General features: G+C 41.8%; 1 long non-coding RNA gene across 1 annotated transcript; it reads right to left on the reverse strand.

Annotated features, from left to right (window-relative positions):
* Window positions 1-389: 389 nt before the first annotated feature.
* On the reverse strand, window positions 390-24,470 carry LOC120880357. Its single transcript, XR_005725017.1, has 3 exons — window positions 24,458-24,470; window positions 24,354-24,355; window positions 390-521 (listed from the first exon to the last, which is right to left on the reverse strand). It is a non-coding gene; the product is annotated as an uncharacterized LOC120880357 (long non-coding RNA).
* Between the last annotated feature and the right edge of the window lie 57 nt (window positions 24,471-24,527).

A 24,527-nucleotide genomic window follows, 5' to 3' on the forward strand; every position in this document is an offset into this window, starting at 1 on the left:
CACCAGCATTTGTTATTTGTGATCTTTTAGATGATAGCCATTCTAACAGGGGATATCTCATTGCAGTTCTGGTATCCATTTCTCTGATGATTGTTGATGTTGAGCATCTTTTAATGTGCCAGCTGGCCATCTGTATGTCTTCGCTGGGAAAATATCTATTCAAGTGTTCTGCCCATTTTTTAAGTCAGTTTCTTTATTTTCTTCATATTGAGTTATTATGAGTTATTTATATATTTTGAAAATTAATTAAAAATTAAATTATTAGTTATATCATTTGCAAATATTTTCTCCCACTCAGTAGGTTGTCTTTTCATTTTGCCAATGGCTTCCTTTGCTATAAAAACCTTTACGTTTAACTAGGTCCCATTTGTATATTTTGCTTCTATTTCCTTTACGTTAGGAGATAGATGCAAAAAAATATTGCCACTATTTATGTCAAAGAGTGTTCTGCCTATATTTTCTTCTAGGAGTTTTATGGTTTATGGTCTTACATTCAGCTCTTTAGTCCACTTTGAGTTTACCTATGCATATGGTGTTTATAAATTGTTCTAATTTTATTCTTTTACATGTAGCTGTATAGTTTTCCCAGCACTAATTATTGAAGAGACTACCTTTTCTCCATTGCATACTCTTGGCTCCTTTGTCAAGACTGATTGACCATAAACCTGTGGGTTTATTTCTGGACTCTCTATTCTGTTCAGTTTATCTATGTAGGAGGCATCCTATGCATCACTTCAGTGTACTCCTCTTTAGGGGTGCCCCCTATAGTCTGTGTGGGTCCTTCTGTTATAATGGCTGACTACTGCAGGTGGTCTGGTTGACTTGGTTGGCCCTCTGTCCAGTTGCTTGCCAGGTCCTGTCCAGTGGAAGTTATCAGCCACTGGTTGACAAGATAGGATCATCAGGCAACTGACTATAGAACCCTGGGGGTCACTGGAGCTAGTCCTGGCTCACTGGTGGGCAAAGTTGGGATCCTGGTGGTCCTGAAGCTGGTGCCCACCCACCAGCGGGTAAAAAGAGGTGCTGGGGCTACTGCCAGCAGGTAAGAGCCAGGGACAGGTCCTAGGGTCTGTTTGTCAGTCCCAGGAGTCCCAGAGCTAGTGTTGGGTCACTGGATCACTGGTGGATGGCACTGATTCCTGACACACTTGGCTGAGTGGTCAGTTTGGGGTGTCCCAAAGCTTTTGTCTCCCCACTGGTGGGTAAGGCTTAAAGGCCTCAGAATCAACACTTCTAGCGTGCTCCCAGGTGATTTTTAGACTATTAGTAATGTTTATTACGATGTTCCTTGATTGTTTCGAATACTTTATATTCATGATTCCTATAATCCTCATAGCAACTCTAGATGGTCAAGTTATCCCCACTTCACAGATGGGAAACTAAGGCATAGTTTCTCTTGGCCAGGATCACAAAGCTCACATAGGGGAGGAAAAATTTGTTTCTGTCAACCCTCTGAGGGTCCCACTGAACTGAAAGACAGATTAACAGGAGAAAAGCAAACAAATTTAATGCAAATTTTTCATGGCATGAAATGCTTCATAAGGAAATGAAGACCCAAGAAGCGGTTGAAATTGAGGGGTTTTATGGTAGGTTTTCTACAGAGTAGAAAAGTTGTGGAAAGATACAGACAAGAAGTATGAGCTAAGAATGGTAAACTGGGGGGAAGAGCAAGCTTTTTGGCTTATGTTAGTGTTCCTCCACCTTCAAGGTAAATGCTCCTTTCCTCCAGGTACAGGGAGGGCACCTCTCACATGAGGGTTTCATGTCCTGCTGCAGGGAAGAAGGATAGGGGAGATCAGAGAGACCTTCCTGCTTGTACCATCTTTTCAAACTCCTTCAGCTTAAATTACGAATACGCCATGGTGCCGTATTTGGGGGTAGCATGTCCTGAACCCCATCACTAATAAATGATGAACAAGCATGCAGACTTAGAAATCTTACTCAGACTTTGATCTCCAACCATTTTTCTATGATCATGGTACCACTTTTGGATGCTGCTGCTGCTGCTGCTAAGTCACTTCAGTCGTGTCCGACTCTGTGCGACCCCCATAGACGGCAGCCCACCAGGCTCCCCCGTCCCTGGGATTCTCCAGGCAAGAACACTGAAGTGGGTTGCCATTTCCTTCTCCAATGCCTGAAAGTGAAAAGTGAAAGTGAAGTCACTCAGTCGAGTCCAACTCTTAGCGACTCATGGACTGCAGCCTACCAGGCTCCTCCATCCATGGGATTTTCCAGGCAAGAGTACTGGAGTGGGGTGCCATTGCCTTCTCCAACTTTTGGATGACAAGAGGCCAGATCAGGAGGTCACTTTCTTTCTCACCAATACACTTCCACACGAGTCCTTAAGTTGTGTCTCCCCTAGATGCAGCCTGAAGCAAATGGATTGGCATTTTGATTATTCTCAGTAAAAGTTACTCTTTCTTAATATTGAAATATCTAAGCCAGGATAATATCAACACTCCACACTCATCAAGTTTGTATTTTCTCCAAGTTTGGTCCAACCTCAAGCACAAGGTTGGCCGTAGGGAAGGAATGGGAGGGATGGGGACAAGGTGGAGAGGACAGATGCGGTGCTTTCTTATTGGCACTGTAATCTGAGGCTGGGGCCTCTTGTGTGACTGATGGCCCATCACTGTCTCATGAGGTTTGCTTCCTTGCCAATCCCCTCCCATCCACCCCTCCCACCCCCCCACACACACTCACTGAACACTGGGCACCTCCAACTGCAATTTCCTGGTGCAGTTGAAGCTTGCTCCCACTGCTACTCACTGTTGCCCCCCAGCTCTGATTTCTATATTCTTTGGCATAGCTCTAGCTTTTTTCCACTGAGATATCCTAACACCTGGCAGGACACTCTCATGGGCCTGGTTTATACAAGGCTCACAGCCAGCTTTCCTGAGAAACATCCATCTTTGCCTCTCCAGTAGGAAGGTGCAGTTCACTCTGCATGGCTCTGTTCTCTCTAGCTGCACCTCTCATCTTTTTATTTTTTCTAGGTATGAATCACATAAAAGTCCCCGCATACTCCAGGGGACATGATTGAGCTCACTAAGTGAGCCTTTAGAGCTCCCATCACTTCTCTAAAGAAATCATTATTCTCCAGGCTCTTCAACTTTCTCCTACCTTTCTCTTACAAGCCGGGATGTGGGCTAAGATTGACAGAACGATTTCACAGGCACTTAGCCTGACCTGTAAAAGTGATCTATAGCAGTGGTACCTAAAACTGCTACCAATCTATGAAGATCTCAGTAAGGAAATTGAGAGTGTTAGAAACATTTTTGGCAATCTGACATTGCTGCAATATCCAAAAGCATGATTTTGTATTTTACAATAGTATCTATCCATGATGGAGTAAATGGTTCTTCACCATATAGACTGAACAGTTACATCATATCTTAGGATATACGATACTTTCTCTTCATTGTTTTGTTTCTTAGCCTTTGTGGCCTCTGCTGAAACTAACAAACTAGGAAAAGTCTTATTTTAACACCCTGTTACAGTAAAGATTAAAAATAATTGTTTTATTCAGATTGGATATGACTAATATGCCTGATCAAGGCAAATACTTGATCTTTCTTATTAGCCATAAAAAAAGAGGAGTTCTAAAAGTCCAGGCTACTCTGACAAGGCTCCCCTGTCCTATTTATGCATTCAGGGGTGCCCTGTGCTTCTAAGTCATCACTGGAAGCCAGTATAACTTGGTCTCATCTAGGTGTGTGCAGGCCGAGGAAGTGCATAGCTTCTGATAAATAACTGCCTTGCAAACTATGTGGTTGTGTATCCTAGCTCCTAAGTAGATCAATGTGGAAATTCATCTTTGAGCTCGTCTGTTCTCCCTTCCTGAGCATGGCCATGGAGGCTGCAAACATCCAGCTGTAGAAACTGGCTAGGGCTGCTCAGAAGTTCTGGGGGAGGTAACAATGGTGCTTAGGGCCAACTCAGCAATTGAGCTGGTCCACATGGGTTTTGAGGAGGCAAAGTAATGCCCACTCCTACAAAGCAGTGCCCAGGCTGGGTCCACTGCTCCACCAGCTCCTAAGAAGCAGTTCCTCCAGGAAAGGCTGATCCCCACCAGTCCTTAGACCTCAAAGTCCAGTGTCTAGAGTGACCATCAAGGACTATAGCAATCAGCTTGTTCAGTTCATATGCAGAGCCACAGCCCAGGGCACAAGCCAGCCCTGCATGCACCGAGTCAGGACTGATACCAGCAGCTGACACCTCATAGCACAGGACCACCATAATTGTCTCCCCATCGTCCACCCAGGTCCAGGACATTACCTGGAGCTGCCCTCAGAGATTCCCAGGGAGTTTCAGAAACCCATCTGCATCGTGCTATCATTCACTGGTTCTCCAGCTTGGAATCCTCTGCAAGTTGGAATCCTCTGGGGAGTTTCAAAAAATAGTAATGCTTGTTTCCCATCCCCAAATATTCTGATTTAATTGGTCTGGTGTGCAGCCTGAGCATCAAGAGCTTTCAGAGCTCCCCAGGCAATTCCAAAGTGCAGCAGAGTGTGAATGCAATCAGTACGGTTCGTAGCCCCTCTCAATGAAGAAGAGAATAAAATAACAATACGCTGTGGGCTCTAGCGGGGCATTTCCTTTGGAAGGATTCCTCTCAAACACAGAGTTCTTCCTGAGGTTTTTCCTACCCACAGTTTTGGAGCTTAGCTCAGAAGAAGGCAACACGAAGCCGCTCTTGGCAGCTTAGCATTACGTACTCCTAGCATTTTATATCGAAGAAGGCAATGGCACCCCACTCCAGTGCTCTTGCCTGGAAAATCCCATGGATGGAGGAGCCTGGAAGGCTGCAGTCCATGGGGTTCCTGAGGATCGGACACAACTGAGCGACTTCACTTTCACTTTTCACTTCCATGCATTGGAGAAGGAAATGGCAACCCACTTCAGTGTTCTTGCCTGGAGAATCCCAGGGATGGGGGAGCCTGGTGGGCTGCCGTCTATGGGGTCGCACAGAGTCGGACACGACTGAAGCGACTTAGCAGCAGCAGCAGCATTTTATACTGATGAACTGGGGGCTGGGATCATTGCATTCCCCTGCCCTGGCTAAGAAAGTAATAACAACACTAATTATAATTGTAATTGCTTTTAAAAGATAAAATGCTGTTCTCTGGAGAGTGTTCCAGCTCAGTAAAAATGCCAGCAACATAGAATACAAACTGTGAAGACTGTAAATCTAGGAACAGCCAGCAGTTTTATTTTCATAGTTCTTCAAAACCACATAGCTTTTGCAAAATCTGAAATTATTCCCAAGAATCACATACATTTAATTATTTGAAGTTAACTTTGGCTACTTTTCCAATTATTTTTAAGGGGGAAAAAAATAGAAAAAGCATGTATTAAGGAGAAATGTGTGATTATAATGCAGTAGCTAAAAGGGCCTTCTATCAGTAAAGAGAATATTTGAAATGAAGGGTAGATACAAGTCTAAATTCTGGGCTTACTCTTAAAAAACTCACTGCAAAGCTATACTCAAAAATAACTTACTTTGTGCCCCTCTAAGGTCTACCCCACTGTCTTTCCTTCTCCCCCAAAACATACATATGGATATACTTATACACTTTCATAATATGCTTAGCAATGAAAAGGTGATTTGTGTAATGTTTAAATTTATGGAAAACAGCATGGTGCTCTAGAAAGAGCCTGAGGTTTTGGAGTCCTACAGAACTGGTTTTGAATTCTGCTTTTACTGCAATCTAAGTGTGACTTTGAACAACTCATTTAAACTCAGAATCTCCATTTTCTATAAAATAGAAATATTCTCACTTTTCTCACAGCACCTTGCATGGCTGGGAGGAGTGGAGAAAGAACTAAAACTGGGGAACATCTGTGATATTAGATGAATCTTGAGTCCTTTCCATCTCTTCCCTTCAATTCATTCAACTGAAAACCAAAACTACCCATCTCCCCCTCTCCTGGTACTGTCTACATTAACATGTGTGTGTACTAAGTCACTTAAGCTGTGTCTGACTCTTTGTGACCCTGTGGACTGCAGCCTGCCAGTCTCCTTGGTCCAAGGAATTCTCCAGGCAAGAATACTGGAGTGGGTTGCTGTGCCCTCCTCCAGGTTACATTAGCATAACTTTACTCTTGTATTACTTTGATTAGCACCAGTTTACTCTTCCAGGATATTCTTACCCAAGCAAATAACTTGATTGTTTGTTACAGGAACTTCCCAAGAGGCTCCTCAGCTCTTCAATAGGAAGCATTAGCAGATGGTTTGTGGTCTAAGATTTCCTGGCTTCAATATCTTTGTCTTGCTATTTCCACCAATGCTAACCCAAGAGAGACTCAATATACAAATGGAGAATGGCCAGGTCTCATATAAAAAGACAACTCTGATCCATAATCTGTAGCAGCCAGCCCAGGAAACCAACTCATTATCAACAATAACCAACCCAGGGGGCCAATCTCCTATCTACAAATCAGACTTATAAAAGTCAGATCACTGTTTCTAGCAAACAGTCCAGGCATCCAAACAATAACTCCTGCAACAATTGGCCTCAAGCAGCCAGGACTTGATTGATAATTGCCAACTTTCAAATTTCCAACTTGGGACTAACTGAAAAGAACCGAAATATGTATCACATAGTCACATAGGATGCCTTGCATCCAGTCTGCCTGCATATAACTTCACCATGTCAATAACCCACATGAGGAGATACAAACATTCCCTCTTTTGTGCTATAAAGTTTGACCTCTTCTCTGCTTTCCTGTGCCAAATATAAAAGTAATGATGACTGGCTCCCTTGCTCTGAATAAATACTCTTTGCCTCTCCTCATTTGGATGATCTTCATTGATTTCCACAGGCTTCCCCAGTGGCTCAGCTGATAAAGGACCCACCTGCCAATGCAGGAGAAACAAGATACATGGGTTCCACCCCTGGGTCTGGAAGATCCCCTGGAGAAGGAAATGGGAACCTACTCCAGCATTCTTGTCTGGAAAATCTCATAGACAGAGGAGCCTGACAGCCTACAGTCCATGGGGTCGCAAAGAGTCAGACACAACTCAGTTACTGAGCACACATTTATTTTCACAACTGTTATATTATGATCCTTTGTCATTGTTTAGTTGTGTCCAACTCTTTGCGACCCCATAGACTGCATCCTGACAAGCTCCTCTGTCCTTGAAATTTCCCAGGCAAGAATACTGGAGTGGGTTGCCATTTTCTTCTCCAAGGGATCTTCCCGACTCAGAGATCAAACCTGGGTCTCCTGCTTTGTAGATGGATTTTTTTTACTACTGAGGCACCTGGGAAGCTGCTTTGTGATCCTTATCCAAATCTAATTAAGGCCATGTTAGGAAGTGAACATTTTCATATTTCTACATAGTTATGGATTTTTGAGCAAATTTTACTGGATTCTGGCTTAAAAGACAAGTCTGGGAATTTAAAGGGAAGTTGAATGCCAGAGAACTCCAGAGGACTTACCTCTCAGAGAACTCCAGAGGACTTACCTCTCTGGAGACACATGTTTACATTTCAAAGGAGGATAAAACCCAGACTTGGAGACATTCCAGGGTTGTAAGCCCAGAGAGGCTTGTAAACCCAGAGAGGCGTGTCTAAGTATCCCCTTGGAGACCTTCATTTACATTCCAAGAGAGAGCTTCTTCTTCTCCCAGGGAGATTTTGTGTATAGGAGGAAGATTAAGTTTCTCTCCCTCTCTCATAAGGGGAGTCAGGTTGCTGTGATCTTGTCCTGTGGAAAGAGCCAGACTGATGAGTTTGGGATTTCTCTCCTGTGGGGTAAGAATCTCCTTTGTACACACAGGCCCAAGCATCTGGCTCTCTCTGCCTTACCCAGAAGAGGGAAAAATGAAGGCTGAGGAACTGATGTATTTCTGTAAGCAAATAATAATCATCCCAGATCCAGACACATAGTGCTTTCAGGATAACATAGATAAAGATATTAAAAACTTATCAGGACCCCCTTTCCCATGTTGAAAGACTTGCCTTGCCTTAAAGTGAAAGTTTAAGTTAAAGTTAAAATTACTTTGTCAACAAAGGTCCATCTAGTCAAGGCTATGGTTTTTCCAGTAGTCATGTATGGATGTGAGAGTTGGACGATAAAGAAAGCTGAGTACCAAAGAATAGATGCTTTTGAACTGTGGTGTTGGAGAAGACTCTTGAGAGTCCCTTGGACTGCAAAGAGATCCAACCAGTCCATCCTAAAGGAGACCAGTCCTGGGTGTTCATTGAAAGGACTGATGTTGAAGCTGAAACTCCAATACTTTTGTTAGGGGAAGCCGCCCACCCTGGCCAGGCACCATAGTAACCATTTGCATGAGTTGTTTTATGACAGGAGATCCTGATAAGGAATATAGAACTAATAAGCCACCACCAACCGGAAGAGTTTGGGAAAGGTCTAAAGGAGACACCGCATGTCCGTCCACTTCCCAGAATCCCTCTCGCTAGCATCCATCTTGGCTGAGCGATATATGCGCCACCAGGAAAGACTCTGAATTAGAATGATTGGCCAAAGACCACCTGGAAACTAATCCCATCACCATAAACCCCGAGACTGTGAGCCACACAGCAGAGCAGTTCTGGGTTTCCTTATCCTACTGCTCTCCACCCGGGTGCCCTTTCCCAATAAAATCTCTTGCTTTGTCAGCACATGTGTCTCCTCGGACAATTCATTTCCGAGTGTTAGACAAGAGCCCAGTTTCAGGCCCTGGAAGGGGTCCCCCTTCCTGCAACAAATGGTGACTCTGGTGGGACTCTTCTTCACTGAGACTGACATCCTGACCACTCGGGGTACTCAGGGGCCAGCTTGCCTGCCAATGGACCAGACCCAGAGGCCACAATTGGGACCCTTTTGTCCCTGGTCTCCTCCTGACGTGGACAACTGGCCAGAGAGCCCCAACTGGTAAGGAACAAGACACTTTATTGACCTCTCTCATCTTCCCTCTCTCTTTCCTCTCCTTAACCCTTCCTATCCTTCCCTGTTTTTCTAGTCCCCCGGTCCTGAATGCAGGAATCAGGTTGAAGGGCCTCACCCTGAGATGAGGATTGGAGACTGATCACCTCCTCTTGGCAGAGAACTCGAATTCTGGTTCTGGTCTGGTTTGATTTCTGGTAGGGCCGACTTCCAGTCCTCCCTTCTCTGGAGGCCCAGGAAAAAATCCCATAACACCTGGGTATCTGTAGGTGGCAGGAAATGTCTGTAAGGCCACCCCTTTTGCCCCCTCTCTCCCGCCTCCTCCCCCTTCTTCCTCCCTCCTGGCTTCCTCTCCTCCCTTGAAATCTTTGATGTTAGTACTTGGATTCTTGTATTTAGGGGCTTCCCTGGTGGTGCAGAGGTTAGAGCGTCTGCCTGCAACATGGGAGACCTGGGTTCAATCCCTGGGTCAGGAAGAACCTCTGGAGAAGGAAATGGCAACCCACTCCAGTATTCTTGCCTGGAGAATCCCATGGACGGAAGAGTTTGGTGGGCTACAGTCCACGGGTTGCAAAGAGTTGGACACGACTGAGTGACTTCTTTCACTTTCACTTTGATGAGGACTGCCAGGTTTATGTGTGTGTGTTTTAACTCTGTCTTCTGTGTTGTAATTTTTGATGACCATTTTGCTTTGTCTGGCCACCATTTGGTTTAGACCTGCCGCCACTTTGTTAGGAAAAAAGACTTGAAGCTAAATCTTGCACTGTGTCTGTCTAAATATGTCTTGGTACGCCTTTGTCTCTGGGTAATGTTTTTGAGGTTAATTTGTAAATGAGCTCTATTTATTTGGCTTAAAAAAGGTAAGCACTTACAAGTCAAATAATTCTAAATTAAACAATAAATTCCAGGTTCACGTGAACTGGGAAATATTCAGTATTAAATACCTGATATTAATGTTTGTTTGTTGACCTATCTAATATAGACATGTCTTAGAGTAATTAACATTAAATAGAATATTTTCATTGTACCTAGGTTTAATATAAGTTAAATATTATATCTGTTACAAGTTTGTCAGCGAGGAAATTACCTCAAGTGAAGAAACTTAAAAAAAATGTAAATGAGATATGAGCTTTTATATAAACTCTATTAAGAATAATTATTCTTTAGAAATATCTGTCTAAATTAGTCTTTCCAGATTGGCATAACTTAAATTTCTAAGGGTTGTGCTAACTGTGCTAAGTGTTGGAAGTCTATTGAATAGTTAGGTTATTTCCAAATAAAATAAGATTTCCCTGGTGGTGCAGAGGTTAAAGCGTCTGCCTGCAACGTGGGAGACCTGGGTTTGATCCCTGGGTCAGGAAGAACCTCTGGAGAAGGAAATGGCAACCCACTCCAGTATTCTTGCCTGGAGAATCCCATGGACGGAGGAGCTTGGTGGGCTACAGTCCACGGGTCGCAAAGAGTTGGACACAACTGAGCAACTTCTTTCACTTTTGAAACATTTACTACTAAACATTAATTTCCTTTTACAGAGAAACTAAAGAGATTTGGGACTATAAATGAATAATGTTTGGTGTCATCCTAAAATGTTCTAAGAAAGCAAGGGTTTTAGAAATTATCACTGGTATTTATGCTCACCAATCTATAGAATGCTAATATAAAAGTTAGTTCTTGGTTGCTAAAGGAAAGTAGGAAGTGTGTTTTCAGTAAAAAAAAAAATAATAATAAAGGTATGAAAAAATGCTAAAAAGAGTTATGCAGGATCAGGATTTTCTAAAACTGGATTACGATTAGTTAGATAAATGGATTTTGTTAGGAATGACACACCCACACCCATAAGAAAACTGGTTAGAGCCAACTAGGTCCAAGAGGGCGGAGCTGACTTTCACTAGACCTCAAGCCTTGGTATTTACGCCCATTGTGACACATCAACAAGCTAAATGATACACCCATCAACATTGACCAAATCTGGCCAAATGTTCTAAACGCTTTTAATCTATCTTTTTTATAAAACTTCCTAAATCGAATTCTTTTGAAGTTCCTTTGACCTCTAGCTAACTTTGGGGTGCTTCAGAGGGCCCCTGAAACATCCCAAAGAGAGATATTAAACTGTGTTTATTTAGTTAGTTAAATTACATGAAAAAGATTATCAAATGAGTAATAAATCCACTCATGGTATAATGTATCATAAAATTCAGTTCAGTTCAGTTCAGTCGCTCAGTCGTGTCCGACTCTTTGTGACCCCATGAATCGCAGCACGCCAGGCCTCCCTGTCCATCACCAACTCCCGGAGTTCACTCAGACTCGCGTCCATCGAGTCAGTGATGCCATCCAGCTCATCCTCGGTTGTCCCCTTCTTCTCCTGCCCCCAATCCCTCCCAGCATCAAAGTCTTTTCCAATGAGTCAACTCTTCGCATGAGGTGGTACAGATATCCTAGAAATTATATGGAGTTTTTAACATTCTGATATGTCCTGGTATTCTAATGGAAAACCTGATGACTTCACAAAAGTTAACAAAAATGACTGAATGAACCAGCAAATATGCCTGTAACTTTTATGGTTTCTATCTGAAAAATTATGGGTTTGAATCTTATGTTTTCAGGGAGTGGGGAAAACCTTCCTCTCAAACTAACTATGACAATATTTTGGTAAAATTAAACGTTATAAACAAAACAATTATATTTTCTCTCTATCTGACTCCTCCAAAAATTGGAAATTCTTAGGTTTCCAGTAAGTTTATCAGACGAGTTTGGAAGGTTATCTCACAGGTTCAAAAATCTCAAGAAATTTTTGAGACCTTAAAAAGGGAAGAATTCACCTAGATTTGTTAGGCAAAATCTGTGCTAAGTCTTTGGTGTGAGTTTCCCAGCCCTATTTTATTTTTAAAAGTTCAGTCTGAGACTCTATAAATGTTTCAGCAAAATAAAAAGTCTATAATCAATTATGGTTATATAAATCATCACATTAGTGAGAACAGACCTATTTTGCAAACAAACTAGCCTTAATTTGGTTATATTTGATAAAAATGAGGGTAACTCTAGGGAGAAAAAGATATTTCAAAAAATGTTAAATCCCAGCTTGTTAATGGAGGTCTGCATCTAGGAAGGCTCATCTCTTAGATAGTTCTTTGCTGTTATGTGATACTAATGTAAAATTTAATTGAATTCTTAAAGAATACCCTAAGTTTGTTTCTGAAGCTTATCTCAGTAATCTATCTTTCGATGAAGATCAGATGCCTCATGACCTGCAACCAGGACTAGATACTAGATGGGATCCCCTCACCAGGCCAATTAATGATGCCTGCTCTGGCTCTGGCCATAAATTTGAGATTTTTTCTATTACTCAAGCTCAGTCTGAGCAACAAGAAAAGTTTCAGCGAAGGAGGAAAAATCTCCCAGAATTATGGGATGGATTTACATAGATAACACCAGGCTATGGTAATTTAGTTTTAAAGTCTCCTCTGTGTTGGAAACAATTAAATCATACTAAGGACAATCAGTCTAGTAACACGAGAAAACGGGGCTATGTGCCTTATAGATGGTGCCAATGTATAATTTCCCTGGAAGATAAAGATTCTACAGAGCAGACTAAGTCAGATGACCTGAGATATACTGGGCTACATCTAATGGAAGCTCTTAACTTAAGTCTTACTTGTTACTTTACTAATACTGCTGGCTATGTTATTTGTATTTCACCTGCTTTACAAAACTGATATTTCTTACACTGTCAAATGTGTGTCTGAGGCCTCTAATAGAATAATATATAGTCCCATATGAGATCGATGATGGTAACAGTGTAACTCTAGATACGGGAAGAAGCAACAAGTGGGAATATTTTCCTGCACCAAGAGGCTAGTAAGACAGGTGGTCCAGAGAATTTTGGATGCTGTTTTATGGCCTAGTCCAGTAACAGCACATTGAGTGGCCTGTCAACAAAATCTTTGTCATACCTGAGAATGGACAGCACCATGAGATAAAATGGTCATGAAATGCACCCCCCCTCAAAATCATGGTCACGTTTATAAGCAGAAAGGGGCTCTGCCAACTGAAGACTGACACTTGCCATCTACATCTACAAAGATTAAATCATGGTCAGTGCAACTGTTGACTTTCAATGCCCCTGAAAGGAGTTCAGGGTGAAAATCAGGAATGAGGCACTCTGTGCTCTGGGAAAAACTGGCATAACAGGCCTTCAGATAGTTAGATCTTTTTAGGAGAAGATTTTATGAGTCCCAATTCTTGCATATTCTCAAACCTAGAGAAACACTGATGTCATTAATGATGAAATCTGCTTTGGCTATTAAGGAAAAGTTAACAATAAAGTCAAAATAGAGTAGCTATGGTTCAGATATCCTGGGAAATAACTAGGTGATGCTATGGGTGTACTTTCAGATTAGACCTTGTATTGCTAAACACTTGAGTTTTCTGAGTCGTGTCAGGCTTGGATGCCACCATTCTCAAAACAATGTCTGCTGGGAGATAGTGACCTTACTTTTTATAAAACTAGGCAACTGGCTACCTGGCTACAAGTCTCCCTGAAGTGCCAGGTCCAGACTGGGTTTCAAGCCTATTCTTATAAAAAGAAATGAGATTTATTTTGTCTACTAAATTCCAATTATCACTCCTCCAACTACTTCTAATTGGGTCTGTTACACCAAAATGGCAGACCAAGGGATTAGGATTTTAATCATACAAGACTCAGATCTAGAACTTGGAACTCAGAAATACTTCCAATTCAGTTTCTATACTCCAAGCTGAGGTAGTCCTATGCCCCATTTTGACAGGAAGTTATCACAGTCATAGTTGCCCAGTTCCCTAAATTAAAACTGAGCAGGATTCTGTGGGGTTCTGGAGTACAGATCTGTTCTGTGTTCTCCATCTGTAGGATATAGGGTTCATTCAGCCTCCTTGACCTTCCCTGAGTTCCAAAGGGTGGATTCAAACAATTGCTAATCAGGGAAGGGAGGGGATACAAAAACAGAAACAATCAAATGTTGGTACAGCCTCCAGACGGAGTCCTGGTTCCTACTCAAAGAAATATGCATAACAATGTCTTTGAGCCCCCACCCAGGTGGAGGATGGTAACTTCAGACTGAACACAAGATTCCTGGAGCACAGCTCTGTTGCCTCACCACCAACCAATCAGAAAGGGTCACAAACCCTGCAACCCTCACCCCAAACGTTGCCTTCTGTTTCCAGGGACCAGAGATGACCATCCTGTTAGGTCTCCTGTTTGGCCCTTGTCTATTTCATCTCTGAGAAAGTGTGTGTGTGAAGTCGCTCAGTCATGTCCGACTCTTTGTGACCCTGTGGACTGTAGTCCTCCAGGCTCCTCCATCCATGGGATTCTCCAGGCAAGAATACTGGAGTGGGTTGCCATTTCCTTCTCCAGAGGATCTTCCCGACCCAGGGATCAACCCAGGTCTCCTGCATTGCAGGCAGACACTTTAACCTCTGAGCCACCAGGGGATGATTTTTTTTTAGGGGCTAACTAAATTGCTGTTACTATAAGGGTGGAAGCTGGTTTCAGATGTGGAACACCCCAACTTAGATCAGGTAGAGAGAGACTTCTGCTCTGCTAGGCACGCCTATGCCCATGCACAGCAGGAACAAGTTACAGAAGAAAGAGACCTCCGCCCCAATTCCCAAGAAGTATCTTAAGTATGAAGTCTCTCAGTGGGGAGTTGTTAGGGGATGCACACTGATTGAAACCGCCCACCCTGGCCAGGCACCATAGTAACCATTTGCATGAGTTGTTTTATGACAGGAGATCCTGATAAGGAATACAGAACTAATAAGCCACCACCAACCAGACGAGTTCAGGAAAGGTCTAAAGGAGACACTGCATGTCCATCCACTTCCCAGAATCCCTCTCGCTAGCATCCATCAAAGACCACCCGGAAACTAATCCCATCACCATAAAACCTGAGACTGTGAGCCATGCGGCAGAGCAGTTCTTGTGGGTTCCCTTACCCTACTGTTCTCCACCCGGGTGCCCTTTCCCAATAAAATCTCTTGCTTTGTCAGCACATGTGTCTCCTTGGACAATTCATTTCCGAGTGTCAGACAAGAGCCCAGTTTCGGGCCCTGGAAGGGGTCCCCCTTCCTACAACACTTTGGCCATCTGATGTGAAGAACTGATTCATTTGAAAAGAGCCTGATGCTGGGAAAGATTGAGGGCAGGAGGAGAAGGGGACAACAGAGGATGAGATGGTTGGATGGCATCACCAACTCAATGGACATGAGTTTGGGTAAACTCCAGGAGTTGGTGATGGACAGGAAGGCCTGGTGTGCTGTGGTTCATGGGGTCACAAAGAGGTGGACACGACTGAGCAACTGAACTGAACTGAACTGAAAGTGAAAGTCGCTCAGTTGTGTCTGACTCTTTGCAATCCCATGGACTATACAGTCCATGGAATTCTCCAGGCCAGAATACTGGAATGGGTAGCCTTTCCCTTCTCCAGGGGATCTTCCCGACCCAGGGATAGAACTCAGGTCTCCCACATTGTAGGTGGATTCTTTACCAGCTGAGCCACAAGGGAAGCCCTGCCTTGCCTTAAAGCAAACTTCAAATCCTTGGTAAATTCCAATCTTTTTTTCCCTTGAGAAACCCTACTGTCAAGGCTGTGTTCTCCCTTAGTGCAGTAAACAATAAACTCAGGTTTGTCTTATCAGTGAGTTGTGTTGATGACAGTTGTATAGTTGGCGTTTGGTACAAACAATATTTATTAAGCACTTACTATATGCCAGGAACTGATCTAATCACTTGGGCTACATCAGTCAACAAAACTAATAAAAGGATGAGCCCTCATGAGCTTGCCTTCCAATGGAGTGAGATGCACAATGAACATAAGAAGACCTGCAAACAGGAAGAGCAAAGAGCATTTCTTTCACCATCCAAGTCTACAAAGATTAACCTGCTGCAGTCACCAACTGACAGTGCACTCAGTGCTTCAGAGAGAGGAAATCAAAGACTGTAACAAGATGCTCTGTGCTTTGGACAAATAGGTCTTCAGGTAGATGCATTTCAGGAAGAATTTTAATGAACCCCACTTCTTGCATCTTCCCATACATAGGAAAGCATAATAATCATTAACTTGAGATATCTGTTAGGGAAAACACTGACTGAAACTGCCCACCCTGGCCAAGCCTGATAGTAACTACTTGCATGAGTTATCTTACAAGAGGAAGTCCTGGTCAGGAACACAGAACTAACAAGCCACCTTCAACTGGAAGAATTTGAGAAAAGTCAAAAGGAAACAGGAGACGCTAGTCCACTCGTCCTTCCATCCTCACTGGAATCTGACTGAACCATGGGTGCGCCACCAGGAAGGGTTCTGAATCACAGTGATTGGCCAGAGACAACCTAGAAATTAATCCCATCACCATAAAACCTGAGACTGTGAGTCACATGGTGGAGCAGTCCTCTTGGATTCCCTTACCCTCCTGCTCTTTGCCTGGGCTCCCCTTTACAATAAAGTCTCTTGCTCTGTCAGCACATGTGTCTCCTTGGACAGTTCATTTCCAAGTGTAAGGCAAGAGTCTACTTTCCGTCCCTGAAAGGGACCCCCTTCTGCAACATATTTATTCTTAGTGATTAGCAGTAATTTTTATAGAGGTGTATGCTTGACTGCATGCAAACCACCCTTATCCCTTATCTTTGGGGCAATTCATCAGAGCCCTCTGAGAGGCTGTCTCCCAGGCTACAATCCTCAGTAAGACTGTGAATAAAACTTAACTCACAACTCTCACATTGAGCATTTTTCTTTCACAGTTGACAGGTGAATTACACAGAATATTGAAGGTGATAAAGTAGCATGGTGTCATAACAGAAGCTTAAGAGTGCCTGCAGAGGAGGAGGAGAAGGAGGTAGAATGAAATAATATGTGACTGAGCAAAAGCTTTGTAGGGAAAGAAAAATAATTTTCCCTTTACCCTTCCAGATTCTTGGCTAATACTTCCCTGTAATAAAAGACAAATTCACAGGAGGAAAAAAAAAACACTTAACAAGTTGTAAGTTGGATACATGGTAGGTAACCAGGAAAACTGAGTTAACTCTCTGAAACAGCCCAAGCCATCACCTTAAATACCACTTACAGCTAAAGACAAAGGAAGGTGATGGGATTGTTATGGGAAAACTCAGTTATCAGGCAAAGCACAGTAATCAAGGGTATGGTTGGTCTGTAGATTTAAGTCACTGCCTTCTTCACTGACAAGGATTGTAGAGATTTAGTAATCCTCCTCTTCTAGCTACAGAGAAGGACACACTTACCAATGGATGTTTCCCCTATACATGTGACTTCTATTCAGTTTTCAGAGCTTTTTCCGTGTCTGCTGTTTCTTTAAAATTGCCAGCTCAGGATAATCCTTATGCCAATGAAGCATAATTTGGGGTGACATACTCCCCTTCAGCCTGAAAGAAGTAAGAGAGCTAGCCAGACGGACATCTGGAGGAGAGCTTTCAGGCAGAAGGAACAGCTGAAGTCTGTGAGAACTGAAAGTATACTGTGTACCAGACCTCCCAAAGCATTCACTCGCTTACTAGAGTTGCAAGTGATTCCAAAATGCTCCTTTTAACTCTGCCTTGAAAGAAATTTGTCTATTTCCATATCCCCATCACATTTGCAATTCAGTTCCCAACGAGACATGCAGAGCTTTAACTATCTAGACCCGAAAAAAAAGGAATTAATAAATTATGTCTGACTTTTTCAGACGAATGGTTCTTTACAAGGATTAAACTTCAAAGTGCTTAAGAAACGAAGTATTTTATAAGATTTGCAGCAAAAAAAAAGCCATAACTTAAGGCCAAAGTTTTAATAGCAAAAACCAAAGATGTTGAAATGTCTTTGCAAGTCCTCTTTAACACATGAATAAAAGCAGATTTCAGTGTCTAAAACACAATCAGACATTGTTGCTGAATGTTAAAATGTTTTTGCTTTGGTAGTTTTTTTTTATTAAATTAATAAAAGCTAAATCATGGTCATGACATAAATAGGCAGAGAACGCGTACCCTAGAACAGTGCCAAGTAATAAATAAGAACAGTCGTGCCTTTGGGCAATTCACAGCCTCCAAAGAGACACATATGGGTAAATAATTGCAATGCAAATGGTAGAAAAACACAGAAGGGCCATTCATCAGAGTGTTGATGAAGCTCACAGAGAAAGGGATATAGGAACTAATATTTGAAAAACTACAATAGAAAGAAAACAGTGTCAAGCATGACTCTAAGTGCTTTATAGCTAGTATTAATAGCTCCCTTTATCTGAATCATGCTGCTATGACATAGGATTGTTATGTCCATCCCCTTCTAGGGAATCTGCTTCAAACTCCAGACTAGAGAATCCTGCTGCTAGATTGTTTGGGGCAGCAAACACCAAGAGGTCATGGAGGAATTATTGAGTAACTTGAGGTGTGCCTTTGGAGCTAGATGCTTTGGCCAAATGATTAACTGTAATCTTACAAAGTGACCTCAAACTTTCTACTCTCAGGATTTATTTGGGTCATGGCTGTGTCTCCAGACCCACTCCCACAAAGGGCTCTGTGCATTTCCCAAGGGCAGGGGAAGGCTAACAGGGATAAAAACCCCTCACACTCATATGACTCTTTCACACACATACAGGTCCACTTTTTTAAAAGGTGTGCAGGGTGAGAGTTGTGAGTCAAGTTATAATTGGGGCAAAATGAGGACTATAGCCTGGGAGACAGCATTTCAGATAGCTCTGAGAAACTGCTCCAAAGAGCTAAGGGGGAAGGTCAGTATATTAGGTGATTTTGCTGAATGGGGAATGTGCACAAGCAAGCACATACTTTTTGCAGAAGTCTTCGGCTAATCTCATGAAGGTTACTGCTAGTCGTGAGGAGTAGTCATCACCATGAAAAATTTTAGTGCTTTTCTAGATATGTGGAAATATCAGAATTAGGCTCATAAAACCAACTCCTGAAAATATCTAGCCATCTGAAGAACTGTTTTGCAGGTTTTCCCAGATCAAAAAGTGCCTCATTTCTACTCTCCACCCTGAATTCCTTTCAGGAGGTGTTGAAAATCAGCAGCTGCACCTTGTAGAGGTAGATCAGTTCAGTTCAATTCAGTCATTCAGTCGTGTCTGATTTTTTGCGACCCCATGGACTGCAGCACGCCAGGCCTCCCTGTCCATCACCAACTCCCAGAGTTTACACAAACTCATGTCCATTGAGTCAGTGATGCCATCCAGCCATCTCATCCTCTGTTGTCCCCTTCTCCCACCTTCAATCTTTCCCAGCATCAAGGTCTGTTCAAATGAGTCAGTTCTTTGCATCAGGTGGCCAAAGTATTGGACTTTCAGGTTCAGCTTCAACTTCAGTCCTTCCAATGAATATTCAGGACTGATTTCCTTTAGGATGAACTGGTTGGATCTCCTTGCAGTCCAAGGGACCCTCAAGAGTCTTCTTCAACACCACAGTTCAAAAGCATCAATTCTTCAGCACTCAGCTTTCTTTATAGTCCAACTCTCACATGCATACATGACTACTGGAAAAACCATAGCTTTTGACTAGATGGGCCTTTGTTGGCAAAGTAATGTCTCTGCTTTTTAATATGCTGTCTAGGTTGGTCATAACTTTTCTTTCAAGGAGCAAACGTCTTTTAATTTCACGGTTTCAGTCACCATTGGCAATGATTTTGGAGCCCCCCAAAAAATAAAGTCAGCCACTGTTTCTACTGTTTCCCCATCTATTTGCCATGAAGTGGAGGTAGATGGCAAGTGCCAGTTTGTAGTTGGCATATCGTATCACCTGGATGACTGCAACAGAGTTCTCTACTTTTTTGCCTCCTTTCTAAAGTCTGATCAACCTTCCAAAAATATTGTGGAGGAGGAAATTTTTTCCTTGATCTGCTTACGTTCTCTGTGTTTGAAAATTTTTTTATATATATTAATAATATTGTATTAGTTTTGGGTCCACAATACAATGGGGATTCCCATGTGGAACTAGTTGTAAAGAACCTGCCTGCCAGTTCAAGAGACATAAGGTACACAGGTTCTATCCTTAGGTCCAGAAGATCCCCTGGAGGAGGGCATGGCAGCCCACTCCAGTATTCTTGCCTGGAGAATCCCATGGACAGAAGAGCCGGGTGGGCTACAGTCCATAGGGTTGCAAAGAGTCAGACATGACTGAAGCAGCTTAGCACCCAAACACACATACAACAATGATTATATGTATCATATCGTATATATATATGTCTACACACACACACACATACACACATTGTGAAATGGTTACCCCAGTAAGTCTAATTAACATCTTTCACCACACATAGTTACAAATTTTATTTTTTGTCATGAGAACTTTTAGGATTTACTTTCTTAGCAGCTTTCAAATATACAATACAGTATTGTTAACTGTAGTCACCATACTCTATACTACATTCTGGGACTTATCTTATAATTGGAAGCTCATACCTTTCAACTACCTTCACCCTTTTCACAATCACCACCTGCCACCTCTCACCTTTGACAATCACAAATCTGTTCTCTGTATCTATGAGTTCAGGGTTTTATTTATATTCAACACATAAGTGATATTATACACTATTTGTCTTTCTCAGTCTGACTTATTTCACTTAGCATATTGTCAATGTCCATACTTGTTTTAGCAAATGACAAAATTTTCTTCCTTTTTATGGATGAATAATATTCTATTATATTTTCTTTATCCATTCATCCATCCGTGAACACTTAGATGATTTTCAAGTCTTGGCTATTTTATACAATGCTGCAATGAATGTGGTAGTGCTATTTCTTTTCCTGATAGTGATTTTGTTTTCTTCAGATAAACATACAGACGTAGAATGGTTAGATCATATGGTAGTTTTATTTTAAATCTTTGAGAACCTTTCATACTGTTTTTCAGAGTGGCTACACCAATTTATGGGCTTTCCTTGTGACTAAGCTGGTAAAGAACCTGCCTGCAATATGGGAGACCTGGATTCGATTCCTGGGTTGGGAAGATCCCCTGGAGAAGAGAAAGACTACCCACTCCAGTATTCCGGCCTGGAGAATTCCACGGACTATACAGTCCATGAGGTCTCAAAGTGTCGGACACAAGTGAGCGACTTTCACTTTCACACCAGTTTACAGTCTCACCAACAGTGCACAAGGATTCCCTTTTCTTTACATCCTCACTAACACTTGCTATTTCTTGTCTTTTTGGTAATAGCCATTCTGACAGGTGTGAGGTGATATCTCATTGTGGTTGTGATTTGCATTCTTGCCTGGAGAATCCCAGAGACAGGGGAGCCTGGTGGGCTGCCATCTATGGGGTCGCACAAAGTTGAACATGACTGAAGCGACTTAGCAGCAGCATGATTAGTGATGCTGAGCCCCTTTTCATGCACCTGTCTTGGTCATTTGTATGTCTTCTTTAGAAAAATATCTATCCAGTCCTCTGTCCATTTTTAATTGATTTTTTTTTTCTGTTGAGTGGTATGAGTTCTTCAAATATTTTGGGTGTTAGCCCCTTATCAGATATATGACTTGCAAATAATTTCTCCCATTCTACAGTTTGTCTTTTCATTTTGTTTATGGTTTATTTTGTTATGCAAAGGAAAATTTGGTGTAGTCTCACTGATTTGTTTTTGCCTTTTTTGCCCTTACCTAATGAGACAGATCCTATATATATATATATATATATATTGCTAAGATGAGTGTCCAAGAGTATAATGTCTATGCTTCCTTCTAAGAGGTTTATGGCTTTGGATTTTACATTCAAGTCTTTTATCCATTTAATACATTTTTGTGTTTAAGATACTGGTCCGGTTTCTTTCTTTTACATGTTCTGTCTAGTTTTCCAAATACCATTTATTGAAGAGATTATTTTTTCCCCTTTGTACATTCTTGATTCCTGTGTCATAGATTAATTGACCACATGGTTTTAATTCTGGGTTCTCTATTTGTTCCATTGATCCATGTGTCTGCTTTTATGCTAATCTTGTAGTGTTTTTATTACTATAGCTTTGTAATACAGTTTGAAGTCAGGGAGCATGATGCCTCCAAGTTTATTATTTCCTAAGATTGCTTTGGCTATTCTGATAGTTCATTGTTAGCATATAGAAATATAACTCATTTTGTATACTGATTGTGTGGTTCCATACACATTTTAGAATTGCTCCTGTAAAAAATTCTGTTCTATTTCTGTGAAAAATTCCATTGGAATTTTGATAGGGATTGCATTGACTCTGTAGATTGCTCTGAATGACATGGACTTGTTAGCAATATTCATTCTTCCAACCCAGAAGCATTAAATTTTTGTATATTGATCTTATATCTTCCAACTTTACTGAATTAAATAGTTCTGTTTCTTTGTGGAGTCCTCAGGGTTTCACTGAGTATTTTAATATATGTATATATATATATGTATGTATGTATATATATATATGTATGTATGTATATATATATATAATTGCATCATCAATAAATGAAGTTATTTTTATTTCTTCCTTTGTGATTTACATGTCTCATTTCTTCTTGAGGCCTGATTGCTATGGCTAGGATTTCCAGTACTTTGCTGAATAAGTGGCAAGAGTGGGCATCCTTGTCTTGTTCCTGATCTGAGGAAAGACTTTCAGTCTTTCATTGTTGAATATGATGCTATATGTGGAGCTCGTCCTATGTCTTTCTTAGGTTGAGCTATGTTCCCTCTATATCCCAGTTGAGCATTTTCATTGTAAATGGATGTTTGCTTTCATCAATTCTTCCCTTTTTTGTCAAAAATTCTTTTCTTTACCTTCTTAGAGTCCCTGACTAGGTCTGAAAATTAAACTGACAAAGACAGATTTACAGGAGAAAAGGACACACATTTTAAAAAATTTTTACATGTACATAGGAGTCTTCACTTATGGCAAAAAGCAAAGAAGAATTAAAGAGTCTCTTGATGAAAGTGAAAAAGGAGAGTGAAAAAGTTGGCTTAAAACTCAACATTCAGAAAACTAAGATCATGGTATCTGGTCCCGTCACTTCACAGCAAATAGAAGGGGAAACAGTGAGAGTTTTTATTTTCTTGGGCTCCAAAATCACTGCAGATGGTGACTGCAGCCATGAAATTAAAACATGCTTGATCCTTGAAAGAAAAGTTATGACCAACCTAGACAGCATATTAAAAACCAGAGACATTATTTTGCCAACAAAGGTCCGTATAGTCAAAGCTATGGTTTTTTCAGTAGTCGTGTATGGATGTCAGAGTTGGACTATAAAGAAAGCTGAGTGCCAAAGAATTGATGCTTTTGAACTGCGGTGTTGGAGAAGACTCTTGAGAGTCCCTTGGACTGTAAGGAGAAACAAGCCAGTCCATCTTAAAGGAAATCAGTCTTGAATATTCATTGGAAGGACTGAAGCTGAAAGTCCAATACTTTGGCCACCTGATGCAGAGAACTGACTCATTTGAAAAGACCCTGATGTTTGGAAAGATTGAAGGTGGAAGGAGAAGGGGATGACAGAGGATGAAATAGTTGGATGGCATCACCGACTCAATGGACATGAGTTTGAGTAAACTCTGGAAGTTGGTGATGGACAGGGAGGCCTGGTGTGCTGCAGTCAGTGGGGCTGCAAAAAGTCAGACTCAGCTGAGGAACTGAACTGAACTGAGGAATCTTCACAAGACAATGATGATCCAAGATGTGACCAGAACAAGAGGCTTTTATATTTTTTAGACCCAAAAACAATTAATTTGTGATGAATCAGTAACATAAATGGATCCGAGCTAGGGGTAGTAAATGGTGGAGATGTAACTAGAAAGGTAAGGGTTGGTTTATTAACACTTGTTTGTACAGATTTCTTGGCCCCAAATTCCCTGTCTCAGTGATAAAAATGTCTTCCCAGCTCCTGGTACACGGAGAGTACCTCTCCTGTGGTGTTTTATGACCTATTTAAGAAAGAAGGGCAAAAGGGATGGAAAGGTCTGCGTGACTTTCCTACTTCTGCCATTAAAAAAAAAAAAAAATCCCTTCAGCTTAAGATATTAAATATGCCAAGGTGCCACATTTGGGGATGTTGTTGCTCAGTCACTAAGTCGTGTCTAACTCTTTGCAACCCCATGGACTGTAGCCTGCCAGGCTTCTCTGTCCAGGGGTTTTCCAGGCAAGAATACTAGAGTGAGTTGCCATTTCCTTCTCCAGGGGATCTTCTTGACCCAGGAATCAAACCACATTAGCAAGCAGGTTCTTTACCACCGAGCCACCAGGGAAACCCTATTTGGGGATAATATGGGCTAAACCCCATTAATATAAATATAAAAAACCCATAAACTCTCCCATTGCCTTCATGATAGCACAGCCCTCCTGTTCCTCTGTCATCATGCCTTCACTTACCCTCTACCTCATCTCCAGAACCAGAGCAAATGCATTCTGGGCTTCAGCCACTCCAAACTTTAAGGCCAAATATGCCCTGCCTTTGTTCATTGGGTGCCCTCTGTTGGCAAACTCTTTAACTTCTCCTTCAAGACCTACCTCACATCCATGAAGTCCCTCCCATTTACTTCCAATGGGACAATTCTCAACATGCCTACAGGAGCAATCCTTAGCCTAGAGCTCACTTGTGTGTGTGTGCTCAGCCACTTCAGTCATGTCCAACTCTTTGTGATCCCATGGATCATAGCCCTCCAC

This window comes from Oryx dammah, unplaced genomic scaffold (assembly GCF_014754425.2).
Source record: "Oryx dammah isolate SB20612 unplaced genomic scaffold, SCBI_Odam_1.1 HiC_scaffold_21, whole genome shotgun sequence".
Lineage (NCBI taxonomy): Eukaryota > Metazoa > Chordata > Mammalia > Artiodactyla > Bovidae > Oryx > Oryx dammah.